The sequence below is a fragment of the Podarcis erhardii genome (genome assembly GCF_964252035.2).
Source record: "Podarcis erhardii genome assembly, chromosome: 4".
Classification (NCBI taxonomy): Eukaryota; Metazoa; Chordata; class Lepidosauria; order Squamata; family Lacertidae; genus Podarcis; species Podarcis erhardii.
Genome location: NC_138508.1, coordinates 83873711 through 83888787, shown reverse-complemented (window position 1 = coordinate 83888787; position 15077 = coordinate 83873711).

Here is a 15077-nt window from a genome sequence, read left to right as displayed (position 1 = left end):
CTTTTAACAACCTCCAACCTGTAGGGATTCCTCTGTGGGAAACCGATTGCAGATATCTTTGTCAGAAGCGTCCAGCGTGCTTGCAAATTTCATCCAATCCTGCCAAAAAGTAAACTATTATGCACATTATCTTTTTCTTTTATGCCAGATTTTTAAGATGTTCAGCACACAGAATCCTTAAACTATTTGCCTGTAACTGGGAAATAATGTAAGGGTGGGGTGGGGGCAGTGAAGTCTTGTCCTTCATGAAATGAACTTGGACTCTGAACCGAAATGAGCAGCTTCCAAACAATTCAAACTGAGACGGACTATTTTCAAAAGCACCAGATCAGAATCGGAACCAAATCTTGTGATCGATGCACACCCCTATGAATTATGATCAAGAATCTCATTTTTTGTAGTTTGGTTGTGAGACAGTGGCTAATGGATGGAACTAAAGATACAGTGCAAGTAGTTCTGCATGTCCAATGCAGTTCTGGACGTGCACTTCAGAAATAATAGCTTCTACTGCCATCCCACCCTGCCGTATGACAAATCTCTTTGGCAACTAAACAAAGTTTTCAGTTTGCGATACAATCTGGGCGCCTGCTATACTGATGGAGTTGAGAGTCAAAATCCTCTGAATCGGGTTGAAAAGCTCTTGGGATCCTGTCCAATATTTATAATACCTGTGGGGTAGGAGTGGGGAGAGCTTGGCGACTATTTACTATTAAAAAAAGAAAGATAAAACTATATAATGAGAAAAGAAACACCTCTTTCTACCCTTAAGGATGATCAGTTTCATATTTGGCTCTACCCCACCCTCCTTTCATAAAGTTTAGACCTTCAAGAAGATTAATGACAAATGACTGGAATCAGGTCTACTTCTGTATTCTCACAAATGCCCAGGGGCTCCATTTATTTTGTAGTGCTCTCTGCACACAGACAGTCTGTGCTAAGCACTTTATTGAGTTTGTAGTCAAGATGCCAGCCTAATAATGATCTCCTGGTTAATCTGCCTTTTGGGACAAAATTTGTTAGCCAAATCTTTTCCTGTGCCCCACCTGCCCAATCTTCCTTCCCTATTAGTAAAATCAAATATCTCTGAAAGAAAAAGGAAGCAGGAGCTAAATTATGCCTGGATTTCTGATGCCTTCCTCTAGAGCTGTTTCAGTACTCCCTTGCTCTGAATATCTTTAAAAAAGCACACAAGAAAAACACAATGAGTACTCCTGCACTGTGATATTCATATGTAGGAGAGAAATGCTAAAGAACTAGTGAAGATGATCATTATAAAAGTGAAAGCTTTGATGACAAATGACTGAGATTTCTCAAATACTAGCTAGAAATTTACTTCTGAATGTCTTACACTACAGAAGTCAAGCTTGAGTCTGTTGTGGTCACCCACAAATTTTTATCAGCAAACTCTGTTTTTATATGCATTGGAGAACCATTCATTTTCTATAGTTCTCCATTTTTCTAAAAACTGATATAGGAGGAAAATGAAATCATAGTATTCTACTATGGGGTCCCAAGTCAGGAGGAGAGATGCTGACCACAGTGGTTTCTTGGGCCTTGCAGGGCCAGATTAACTGGGTAGATTATCCACCTTAATTGGATATTCTAGAGCTGAAAAATATAGGAAAAGAAAATCAAAATGATCAAGGGGCTAAAGCAACTCCCCATGAGGAAAGTTTACAATATTTGTTGTTGTTTGCTTAATTTAGAGGGGAGAAAGGGCGGGTAAGGAGATGCATGATTAAGGTGTATAAGATTGTGTTTGGTGTGGAGAAAGTTGATACAGAAAAGCTTTTCGCTGCCTCTCCGAATAATATAACCTGGGATGATCCAATGAAGCAGAATGTTGGACAATTCAGGTCAGACAATTCTTCACCCAGCACATAAAGTTGTGGAATTTGGCGTGACCAGATGTCATGATGGCCAACAATTTGGGGGGCTTTTTCAAGAAGCTTAGAAAGGTTGACGGAGGATCAGTCTATCAATGGTTACTAGCTGCGATAGCTGTGCTCTACACCCCCGGTCAGATGCAGTATACTTCTGCATACCAGAAGCAATTGCACTCAGACCCTAGAGGCACATGGTTGACTACTGCAAGATGTTCTAGCAGGGCTCTCCCTGTGTTCTTATGATTTGCAGTGAGGGAGAGGAAGGAAGCAAGCTTATGAACAAGTGAGAGATTACTAACTGCCTTCCCTTTAGTATTTGAGCACTCTCAGAGCGCCCCAACCCTCTATCAATCACTGAAGGGTTCTGATGAGTCCTTTACTTCTCCCCTCCATAAGCCTGGAGTCTTCTCATCGTAGCACACCCACTCATCAAATTGTTAGAATTCCTGCTCCGTGATTGCAGTCATGGGATTGTTGTCTATCACATGACAGTGTAAGTTTTGACTCCACAGAGTGGGTAGTGACGGAGACAGGATGTTTGTGTTACTGTGTTCCATGAAGTGGGACTATTGTCCTTTGTTCTTTTTCTCTTTTGCTGTCTGATGCTAGAGAGAGAGGGAGCCATGTTGCAGTGCTCCGTGTGTTTTTATAAGTAAATAAAGTAGATTAGCCAAAATGCTGAGTTGCTGAGATCTGTCACACAAGTTGCGCAAACTCTGCGGATCCCTAAATGTGCCGGTGTCAGTTGGCATCGGTCGCTGTGATGTTTGGGCTGAAGAAAGCTTATGAAGCTCCCGAATGATTGACCAGGAGGGAGGGAACATGCCATGTTTCTCTGCCAGGGTCCTACTTGAGTGTAGGCTGAACTCCTGACACAAATATTATATCTGATGGCTGCTTTCTGGCTGCAGAGCTCACAGTCCTGTCCTCTATTTGCATACCCTCCAACATTCCTCAAATGAAAATAGGGACATTTCTCACGCCCCTCACAACTTACCCTCCTTGACTCTCCCATTTTTCATCCTTTCCTGCAGAGCATTTCCTATCAAAAGAAGGGTTGAATACCAATGTGACACAGTATACATGCTCTCCACCGTCCTGAGTAAAGCCTTTAATCCCAATCTCTGGTAGATTTACCAAAAGAAACACACACACCAATAAATACATTTTGGAAAGTGACAAGATCAGACATGGATGCACAAATTTTAATTTTAAAAAATTAAACCAAGACTCCTTGTGCTCCTCTCTTTTCATCTCCCCTTTTCTTCCTAGCCAGGGTGGCCCTGCCCTCTGCCTGCCCCTCAGAACCGGCACAACATGTGGGGCTGGGTCTCAGCAGCAGCAGACTCTCCTCCTCACCTAATCTCTAGCAGCTGCTCCAAACTGCCCAAAGGAGGAAGCCAGCATGGAGAAGCCATGGAGAGGGGATGCTCCTTCACTGCCCCTTCTCAGGACAAGCACCAACTCATGTTCCTCCCTGAGACATTCCCGGATCAAATCAGAAGTCGGGATGGCTTTTGTAATTCCAGGACTGTCTCTGGAAAATCGGGACACTTGGGCTTGTTTGGAGGTTCTAGCAGGGGAGCGCAGCTATCGTATACCCTTGACCGAAGAACGGTACACTCCTTCTATCTGGGATGGTCGTCCTCTTCCACCGAGCATGCAGCTTTGGGAGGGACGCACATGGAGCGGTGAGGGAGGAAGGGAACACCCGCCTAGCCAGCCAGATCAGCCGAATCAACCCTGGCGATCAATGGGGTGACAGATGTCGCAGCCAGATCGCCCTCACATCCAAGGTATGTATTTATGGAGATGGCGTCATACCTGTCCCACTCCCTTATCATCATTTTCCTCTTCAAGGTTAGTTCACGGGTCCGATATTCTGCAACATCCTCCGGCTTTTGCATTGGGAGTCAGTTGCTCTCAGCCATGCATTGAGCCTCCTTCTCCCTCCCTCAACTGCACATTCCTCTTACAACCTGCCAGGGGAAGACAATATGTGTATGCCTCAGATGGCATCTCCTCACAAGTTTTCAAGGTTGGGACTCCGAGTCACTCGTGATCCAGTTGCCAAATGGCAATTATGTGTCATATAGTTCATTACAGACGGAGGTCATAGCTGCTCCTGAAAAATAATCGTATGAAGCTGCGGCAGTGGGAGACTGCCCTGTTAATGATATCATCTTTTTAAGTCAACTCAAGTCACCTTCCAAAATTAAGGGTGGAATCCTTAATCCATAATCTTTCTCTACCAAATTACATATAGGCCTAAATATTACACTGGGGACGCATTTTCCTTTTTTTCTTTGAAGTTTTGCCCATGTTTTGGCAGATAAAAGACATTCCATCTTACTAACCTCATAATTACACTGGACAATTATTGCACTTGTACTCTCCCAGCTCTTTGGATGTGCTGGCCCAGAAAAATCAGTTTTACTTGTTTAAGGACTTGGGGAAACCTCTTGTGCAGCAGTATATAGCTGGATACATACTGGATATAATCATTCCATGGAGTGGGGAAGTAATCAAAGTCAACAGCCCTGATCCCTGACATCTAAACACGTAGCATCTCTCTGTGCAGAAGCACCCTGCGGTTTTTTTCAGGGTGCAGATCACACTTCCAGAGACACAGAGGTTGTGTGTACTAGGTAGCAACAACATTCAGAGCCTGGGTAGGGCATATCATCACCCTCCTGAGTCCACCCTCCGGTACTATGATTGTATCTAGCTTTCAGAAATCTGAGTTCTGAGTCAAGTGACCTAATTGACTTAACATAAAAGACACTTTGTTTACTAAGGATCTGATCCTGCACAGAATTTGGAGGCCAGATTGATCACCGGGGCAAGATGGTCTGAGCACATTACACCGATCCTGGTCCAACTTCATTGGCTGCCAATTAGTTTCTAGGTCCAATTCAAAGTGCTGGTTTTGACCTATAAAGCTTTAAACAGCTCAGGACCACCACACCTCCAGGACTGCCAGACCCGGCGATCATCATCTGAGGCCCTTCTTCATGTGCCTCCTCCACAAGAGGCCCGGAGGGTGGCAACACAAGAAGGGGCTTGTTCTGCAGCAGTTCCCTGTTTGTGGAATGCTCTCCCCAGGGAAGTTCGCCTGGCGCCAGGCAAAAATGTTCCTCTTAAACCAGGCCTTTGGCTGATTAACAATCTATGATTAAAATGTTTTGGGGTGGGTGGGTCATGGTTTTTTGGGAACAGGGTGTTCTATATTAGTTTTCTATTTCACATTTTTATGCTATGAACCTTCATAAGATCTTAGGATGAAGGGTGGTATACAAATTTAATATACATACATACATACATACGCGGCTTCCTTTCATACAAGGGAAACAAGCCACTCACAAAAGAACAGTGACCAGTACTGCACAGGATCAGATCCTGTGTAGAGTTGCTTCACAAGCAGCATTCATACAGGATGATACCTCTGCTTAACAGCTGTTGAGCAGAGGCATTGATCCTGTGGGTGGGGCTTCAGGCAGGAAGGAGAGCCACAATGTTGAGCCTACCTTCTCTCAGGACAATATAGCTATTGGTGATATAGGTCTCTGCCTTTTTGCAGTTTCCCCACCCTGCAAGCCTTTCCTTCCTGCCTGATGGGCTGTTCCCTGACAGCCATGGATCACTCTGCTCCGATCCAAACCGCCTCACAGCGATCTGTGGCTGTATGCACCTGATTTGTCCAAGGCCATCTAAATATGTCCAATTCATCTTAGACTTCGAGTTGTAGACAAATTCATACGAACCCATCCATTGCTGAACTGGTAATGCTTGATAAGTCAGAAGGTGGCCTAATATTGTGTTGAAACAACCCCATTATCAACAGAATTTATTTCTATCTCAGCAAATATGTTTAGGATTGCAATCTCAGAAACAGGGGTTGTTGTTGTTTTAAGCAGGAACTCGGGGGAACTGCGTTCCCTTGCCTTTTTAAAATTAAAGATTTCTTTTTTGTCGGGGTTTTGTGTGTCCTGGAATGGATATACACCCAACACCTGAGCCCACAATCCACCTATATTTGTAATCAATAAAGTTGTGGCTATTTCTAATCCAGATCATCATCTGCTTGAGTTTATTAATAACATCTTACATTTAGCCACTGCCTGGGTCGGGGTGTGGCAATGCGACTGGGCCCACAACAAAGAAATTTCATGGTGAGTCCTCAACCCCAGAAAAAGCACTGCTCAGAAGAATATGGCCAACAAAATATTTGTCCACATTCATCTCAAGCTGGAAATGCTTACTATTGAGTTGTCTCCTGCAGATTTATGTAATTCAGTCAGTGTTACTCTAGAGATGTTTTTTTTTTTTCTGTTCTGCTCCACAGAGACCCATTCACTCCCCCCCCCCCTTTTCATGTGTAATGGCTGAACGAGAAAACCACATGTAAGGATCAAGCTGGTAATGATGATTCCTTTTGTCTTTGCCAAAGACAGGAAACAATTTTGCACTGAGCTTTAGGATGAAGCCAATTGCACCTTGATTGAATGGTAATAGCTTGAAAATCCCTAATAAAAACCTACCGTATTCTGTTAAGTTAGAACAGTCGCTTCTATCCCAACGGCCTGATTGTCCAGCGTTGTAGGGGCAACTTGCTGCCCTGATCCCGGGCACAGTCAGGTGGGTTTGAATGTAGGGGCAGTTTTGCTTGAATAGCCTATGACAATGACCCAGGTGCAAGCAATATCATGACTGATGCCTACCTGAGCCCACAAGGAATCTCATTGATTTAGTGCGCCTGATTATATCCAGAAGAGTTTGCAGGCCTCGCCCAACTGAAGCGCAGGAATCAAAGTAATAGTTTTGAAATTACAGGCTTATGGGTCAAATCAGGCGGTAGTTAAGTAACAAGAATCTCTTTGATGTCACCGGCTGCCTGGTCAGACTAAAGGCCACACGGTGAGGCCAAATAGAGCCAGAATGAGCTCGAAAACTTCTCCTCTTTAACAGCTCATCATACTACAACGTATGCGGATTTGTCACTAGTAGAAAGGATTTACAGTTGAATTTCAGAAAATTGAGCTACTACTAAGGTTGAAGGGTCCTTTTTAGAATAAATTATTGAATAATGATAGCCTCCTTTTTCCCTTCCTGGTGTGCATTTAGTGGCTTTCCTCCAGATTCCTGTCAGACTTAAGTAATTGTCAGCGAGGGCTTACCATTCCGAGGGGAAGATCAAAGTGAGCCTGCATAATACATAAAGCAGGGCCATGTTTATAAGAGATCACAAACAATCCAAATGGTTGTGACTACAACACATTTTGCTCTAAGCCACAGACATGTAGTAGCTCCTAAATTAAATTGCTGGAGTGATTTGGAACAGACGGCCATAGGTATGGGCAAGAAGAAAATGCTTGTTCAGCTTAACTGGATCACTTCGTCGGAGAGAGAGATGACCAGCTTCTAGATCAGGGTTTCCCAACCTTGGGTCTCCAGCTGTTTTTGGACTACAACTCCCATCATCCCTAGCTAGCAGGACCAGGGATGATGGGAGATGTGGTCCAAAAAACCAAGGTTGGGAAACCCTGTGATTTTCAAGGCCCACTCTAATTCAGACAATGGTTTTAGAACAGAAACAAAGAAAATCATAAGACATGCCTGGGGTTCCAGAGTTGCCTAGGTTCTGCAGCATGGTTAGCATCCCAGACAGGGTCAAAGGTGCGGTTTCAGTGGTTTGAGTCTGGGACAATAAACAGAGATCCTGCATTAGAAACAGAAGGGCAAAGTTGTCCCAGCATTGGTCTGGAACCAGTGCCAGAGCTTTATAATCTGTTCTAGTGAATCAAGACTAAACCTCACTGCATTCATAAAGTTCAAAGTCTAGTGCCTTTTAATGCTGCCATTGGCAGGCAGTGGAATGGTGTTTATCGAGACCTTCTTGCTTCTCATAGAAGACTGGGATCCATCTATCAGAGCCCAGTGGAAGAGGTACCTCCTCAACATTCAGGGTATAGGATGTGGAATTTGGTTCTTATAGATCTATGCAGGAAGGACTGAATCCCAAGAATGCTCAGAAGCTATTGCTCCAGGACTCTGCATCTGGGAACCCCAGATCCATGATAGCAGGCACACCAACTCTAAGGGGTCGAGGGCACCTTGGCCCCCTGAATATTTATTTTAAGAGGGTTGGGGCCCCTCAATCTTGAGGTGGCCCTGTGTGCATTGTGCATGTATGACAACATGCCTGTGTTGCATGCATCACAGGTGCAGTGGCCGGTTCCTCCAGAGTGCTCTGCCTCCTCTGTCACACGCACATTGTCACATGCATGCTATGTGCATTGCGTCCCACATGTGGAATGCACACCGGGAACCCCCAATCTTGGGTGCAACCTTGTGCCTCCACTCAGTAGTAAATTGGGCATTGTAAGTAAGTAAGTAAGTAAGTAAGTAAGTAAGTAAGGGAGCACATTCACTCAAGAACTGCAGATCATAAACACACATATTACATCCCAAAGTGAGAATTTCCATCAGGGGCCAGATCAAATGACTGTGGGTGATGCATCTGGCCTGTACACCTTCCCTAATCCAGAAAACAGTCCTTAAGGCTAATGTGTATTTGCTGCTCTGCTTGACCACTCAGGGCTAGTCAGGCACTGTAATAGTTGGGGAGACTATGGCTCCATGTGGAGCACATGATTTGCATGTTGATGGTCTCAGCTTCAGGCTCCAAAAAAGGATCCAGTAGCTTCCTGCCTGGGATCACAGAGAGCATGTTGCTAGCCAGATTAGAAAACTCCAAGCTACCACTACTGACTACCAGTTGTAGCGCTATAATACATACACAACTTTAAGAGACGTAATGTTAAAATATGCTGTTTCTCTGGTTCTCCCATTTTTCTTCTTTCTTATGAGTGGAACCAAGCTAAATTCTCCATCAACATTTGGCAGAACTTGATAATATTTCTTTTGGGGACAGCATCTGTCCCCAGTCTTCCCGCTAGCCATCCCTGAATTGAGATATAGTAATGTTACTTTTTATATACAGTAATTTTGACCTATTGGGAGACCTTACTGAATAAATAAAAATGGAAAGGATGGAGGGCTTCTCAATCAATTGCCAGCGGCTTCACAGTAATTTTCAATTCTTATGCATGGGTCTTGGGACGCAGCATAAATATATTTATTGCAAAATAATGTAATATGTATTTATTGCTAGCCAAACATGTGATTTAATGCTTTAAGTCATGATGAAAGTGCAGAAAGCCGACTGCTCAGCAAATCCTCGTGATTGTTTTTATTCCCAACTTTGTGTGTCGGGCCGAAAGGAAAGAGAGCAGCATTTCTTATGAATTACAAATGAAGGTGTAATCCTGACAGCAGGTTTTATTTGTTCACAACAAATCCCTTCCCTGGCCCCTCAAAAAGCCAATTATCAGCAAAGATTCCCTCCAGTGACAGTCATTAGGAGATAGACACCAGCAACAGTCTAACTTGGTTTTTCAGCTCAGCTCATGGGCTGCAGCTGCCTACCAGGCAATCTGAGTCGCTCTCGAACACTCAGTCGCAGATTGACCTTGTGGTAATTGAGGTTATGAAAAGGCTCTTGTTCTCTAAAATCTTGAATGAACACCTCTCCCTGCGGGAGAGAGGAGGACTGGAGCAGCTATTGCAAGTAAGAACTGTGCTGAAGTCGCTCTAGGAAGAGAGGAGGAGGTATAGGCACTGGTGGGGTGGCGGGAGGGGGGGGGAGAGATAAGAAGGGCTATAATAGAGTAGCTTGGTAAGACCTGCTTACGGCTCTAGATAATTTCCCTTTCCCTGTACGGCTGTTTATAAGTCGGTTCATAGAGTTTCAGGGAGTCTGCTGGTTTAACATGCTCCTCTTGGGTAGACCTGTTCACACTTCACCTCCCATCTCACAGGGCCTTTTCTTACTCACCCTGTATTTAGGGCATGGGAACTACATGATCACCTTTCCTTCCATGCTGAGGAATGTGGGTGGCGCTGTGGGTTAAACCACAGACTTGCCGATCAGAAGGTCGGCAGTTCGAATCCCTGCGACGGGGTGAGCTCCCGTTGCTCGGTCTCAGCTCCTGCCAACCTAGCAGTTCGAAAGCATGTCAAAGTGCAAGTAGATAAATAGGTACCACTACAGCGGGAAGGTAAACGGTGTTTGCTCTGGTTCACCAGAGGCAGCTTAGTCCTGCTGGCCACATGACCCAGAAGCTGTACGCCGGCTCCCTCAGTCAATAAAGCGAGATGAGTGCCGCAACCCCAGAGTCGGCCACAATTGGACTTAATGGTCAGGGGTCCCTCTACCTTCCATGCTGCTATCACAAAAAACCCACCTCTAAACCACATGGCAGGAGACTCTGATTCCTAGGAAGCTGCTTTCGACTGGGTTAGAATCATAGAATCATAGAATCATAGAGTTGGAAGAGACCAGAAGGGCCATCGAGTCCAACCCCCTGCCAAGCAGGAAACACCATCAGAGCACTCCTGACATATGGTTGTCAAGCCTCTGCTTAAAGACCTCCAAACAAGGAGACTCCACCACACTCCTTGGCAGCAAATTCCACTGTCGAACAGCTCTTACTGTCAGGAAGTTCTTCCTAATGTTTAGGTGGAATCTTTTTTCTTGTAGTTTGGAACCATTGCTCCGTGTCCGCTTCTCTGGAGCAGCAGAAAACAACCTTTCTCCCTCCTCTATGTGACATCCTTTTATATATTTGAGCATGGCTATCATATCACCCCTTAACCTCCTCTTCTCCAGGCTAAACATGCCCAGCTCCCTTAACCGTTCTTCATAAGGCATCGTTTCCAGGCCTTTGACCATTTTGGTTGCCCTCCTCTGGACACGTTCCAGTTTGTCAGTGTCCTTCTTGAACTGTGGTGCCCAGGTTAGAGGTGCTGGTTTTTTTCCTGGGAGTAAAACTCACCACAAAGTTTGTTTATTTGTTTGTTCATTTATTGTGGGCCCTTTTGCAGTGCCACACACTGCCCCCCATCCCAAGCAGTGGCTAAATGCGGTTAATAAACCCAAGATGCGGTTAATAAACCCAAGCAGACAATGATCTGGAATAGAAATAGTAACTTTATTAATTAGAGATATGGGTGGATTTTCAGCTCGGGAATTGGATGTATATCCTTTCCAACCCCTACCCCGGACAAAAACATATGTAAATACTTAATTTCTAACAAGGTAAGGGGACTCAGTTCCCCTGAGTCCTGCTCAAAAACACCACTGCCATGATTTCCTGATTCCCAACGAAAAATAAATAAATGATGGATGGATTATCTCTGATTATGTTCAATGTTTTTCTGTTTCTCAAATTGCACCTCTTTCCCACACCCCACCAGGCTAAGTTCTTCTGAATGGACTTCCAGAAGGTTACAAACTCAAAGTTGGCTTGAAATAACTCAAGTATTACCACCAGCTCTTTCTGTACCATGTTTGGAAGCATGCTGTGGACGTTTGTGGATGAAAAGATAAGAAGAACTGCTCTCCATTGCATGCCACCAGCACCATCTGCAATGGTTGTACAAAGTATACCTGCTCTCACTTTGCAGTCACGCTTTCTTGAGTCACATAATTTCACCTAATTAAAAGAAGCAATATGGCACCCGTCCTTTCTTTTCTGTTTGAAGCTGGCTAAATGCCAGGAATAGCGCTCAGAGAATCCTAAATGGACATCCTATTAAACATTCATTCCAAAGCTCTTTCCTGCTCTCATGTGCGGTAATGTTCCCCTTTGGCCCTTTTAGCATGTGGTGGCTAGTTTCATATGGTGGAGGTCATTTTTGTGTCCCATTGTGGCGATCACGCAGGGTCCCTGGACGTTTGATGGTCTATTGATCCCTGTGCCACTACTATGATCATTTCCTCGCTGCCACCAACCCATTTCTCTCAGGTACACACTGAGTCCGGACAGTTGTTAATATTAAAACAAACAATCAAGTTTATTTTATAAGCATTAACAAGGTTATGGTTTCAGATAATTTTTCTTGTCAGTTTCTTAATCTTAGTTTCTTTACTGACCTATACCTTCTTAATAACTCCTAACTGTCTATCTGACTCCTCCTCACAGTTTCTCTCATTCTCTCACATCAAAACTAGACCAACCCACAGACTTATCCTCCCTCTTCCTTCTCCAACTCTCAACTGACTTCCCAACAACTCCAACACTAACTCTAACTCCTCCCTTTGGGTTCCCGCTGGCCAATCACATCACACTCATTTAACCCTTTCCTTATGACCCACCTAGGAGGGCAAACGCCACACCCATGCATTTTAGAAACAGGCATTCAGACGGTGTTGACCCATGGGCAATCTTCTTTATTATTCCATTTTTAAAGCCAAGGTACGCTTCCTTACCCCTTGCCCTCTGCCAAAACAAACAGTACCACCAATATGGCTTGAATGTGTGGTGCTAACAACCAGAAGCTACATATAGCCAAACAGGGCTGGCCCAATACATTTTGGCATCTGAGGCAAACCACGAAATTGAAGGCATCTGCCAGGGAGGAAGTGGGAGTGAAGATTTACATTTTGAACAAGGCAGGAGTGAAGATGTACATCAGGAACCAAGTGGGGGAAATCAAATCAACCTGGCCCAATAGCTGAACTGGGAACCAAAGGCCATCATTGGGGTGGAAGGGCCCCACTCTAATTCATGCCAGGCAGGTGTAGACTCCAGGAGACCCCAGAGGGCAATTTGCCATTTCCTCCTGGGGGGGTGGGAAAGACCAGTGGCAGCTCCTGTTAACATGACAGGTGATATGGAGGGCTGCCATCGGGGCAGCAGATCCATCCTCCAAGGATCGTGCTGCTGCCATTGTTGCCACTGTGGCAGTGGCAGCTGCAGTGGGCAAGGCAATCCTTGGAGACTGGATGTGCTTGCCCTGTGGATCCTGCTGCCTGAGGCATTTTGCCTCACCTTACCTCATGAGGGTCTGCAGCCAAATATTTCCTAAATTAACATGTTTAACCAGGTTAGTGCAACATGAAATGAGTATATGTGAATGCTATACACCATTGACTTAAAGGTTTGAGAATTTCACGTGTTTAACTAACTTCAGTGGGTCTACACGGAGTAGGACTACAACTCCAAATTCACTCAACTGTAAGACCAATTGAATTCAAGACGGCTTAGTCCTAGGTAAATGGGGTTAGGGTTGCAGCCTAACACAGTAAATAATGGCACAATTCCCCCACTAAGTTCGTCACCCATATTGTTTTATCTTGCGTTCAGTTAAACTCTCCCCTACAGACTGACAACATGTCCTTTATTAGAAAGGGTTAAATGTGTGCCTTAAGTTTGTTTCATGTAAAAGAAAAGTATAAAACTCAACAAATCATTGACTCCTTTTCTTTCTTTCTTTCTTTCTTTCTTTCTTTCTTTCTTTCTTTCTTTCTTTCTTTCTTTCTAAAAGAAGGGTACAGCATTTTTCACTTCATTACTTTGGCATAAATCATGGGCGAAGACATGTATATGAGATAGGATGTGATTTGAGTAAAATAAAAACATGCCGGAGAAATGTTAAGTAAGTGCTGAGTTAATGAAGGTGAGGACTCTGTAATGTACTATGCATTCTTTCTGCCATGATTTAAGATTCTGACCATATTGCTACCTGCTTTGTTTTCTGCACAAACCCAGCCGAGCGAGGAGGATAGTGCTGCCAGTTAACACTTTATCGGAGAGTGCCAGGAGCCATCTTTGGGGAGGAAAGATGGCAATAAACATACCAAGTAGCATTTTGTTGAAGCTGCAAGTTTTCTCTGTCCCCTGAGTGTTAGCGATTGTTATAGATTGAAAAGGATATTATATACCAGATTGCCACCTTTTTAAAATTCCATTTGTTCAGTTCCATTAGCAGCTTTTTACCCTGCAACCGAATTTCATTTTCAAAATGGGTTAAAAATCACGCTGAATTCCATTTACATAGAAAGGTGAGCTTCTTTCATCGCTGCCTGCTGATGCAAATGCGACTGAGTCGGAAGTATGCTAAACTGAACTTCTCTGGGCTCAGATAGTGCTCCGGTTTTACAGACTCAGAGAACTGGTAGGCACTTTCATCTTGTTGCCATAGTCGTCGTGTTCTCTGCAAAGCACAACAGAACGAAAGACTGAATAACTCTTTGGTTGCTGACGTCCTTGATAAAACATGGATGCTCTTAATAACAACTGTAACATCAATGGCCTTTCTTCAGACATTGGACTGGGTTCTTAGTCATGAGGATACCCCATTAAAGGGATTGAAATATACTCGGAGTCGAGAGTGGATTTCATGCTCTTTATTCAGCTCTTAGTGGTGAGGAGGAATGGAAGTTCCCCCAGAATGTCTGCTTAAATACATTATTTTCACAATGGGCCCCATGTGATTGGCTAATTCTGGGATTCACGTCCACCTGGAGCTGGATTGGGTGGCTCCTGTGGACCAATCAGACTGCTGCATTCTGAATCCTATTGTTCTAGGACCAATCAGACTGCTGCCTTTTGGATCCTATTCAACTCAGTACATAACAGGGGTCCAGGAGGGGCAACACTTTCCTGGAGTCCTCATGGGGACTGATGGGCGAAAACACCTCTCCCAGTGGCACCCAATCCATGTCAAGGGTGATTTCCCAGCACAGGGTCGACATACTCAATGCCAAACCCACTCTTACCTGCAATCAATAAACATTGTGGCCTACTTCAACCCAATACCACTCTCCTATGTTAATTCTCTCGGTCCTCTCCTCACCAGCCACAGAAATCATGCACCTGTGGCAGCAATATGCTGTTTTGCTGCACCCCCCAACATGCCACCCAGGGCACAAGTCCCCACTTACCCACCACCATGGACTGATCTAGGCTGGTGTTTCAGTGCCAAGTGAAGCCTTGCTCATACCTGTATGCCTCTGGCTGATGTCTACGGTTTTAATTTTAGTTTTGTTTTAAGTAGTTGGGTTCTTTTTTCCTGCTGCTGTTTTACATATTATTATTATTACAGTTTGAATGAGTGCCATTTTTTTTCTGTTGTGCATCTGATTTTAATCTGATTGCTTGTCAGCTGTCTTGGACCTTGAGAATCCAGTAGGATAGCTGGATGCCTTAACCTCTTGAAATGTCTGTCTGTCTGTCTGTCTGTCTACCTACCTACCTAATCTATCTATCATCTATCAACAAAGGTGATTCTGACACCCCCTACACTAACACCAAGCAATAGCATGAAGAAACAGCACTCTGTCCC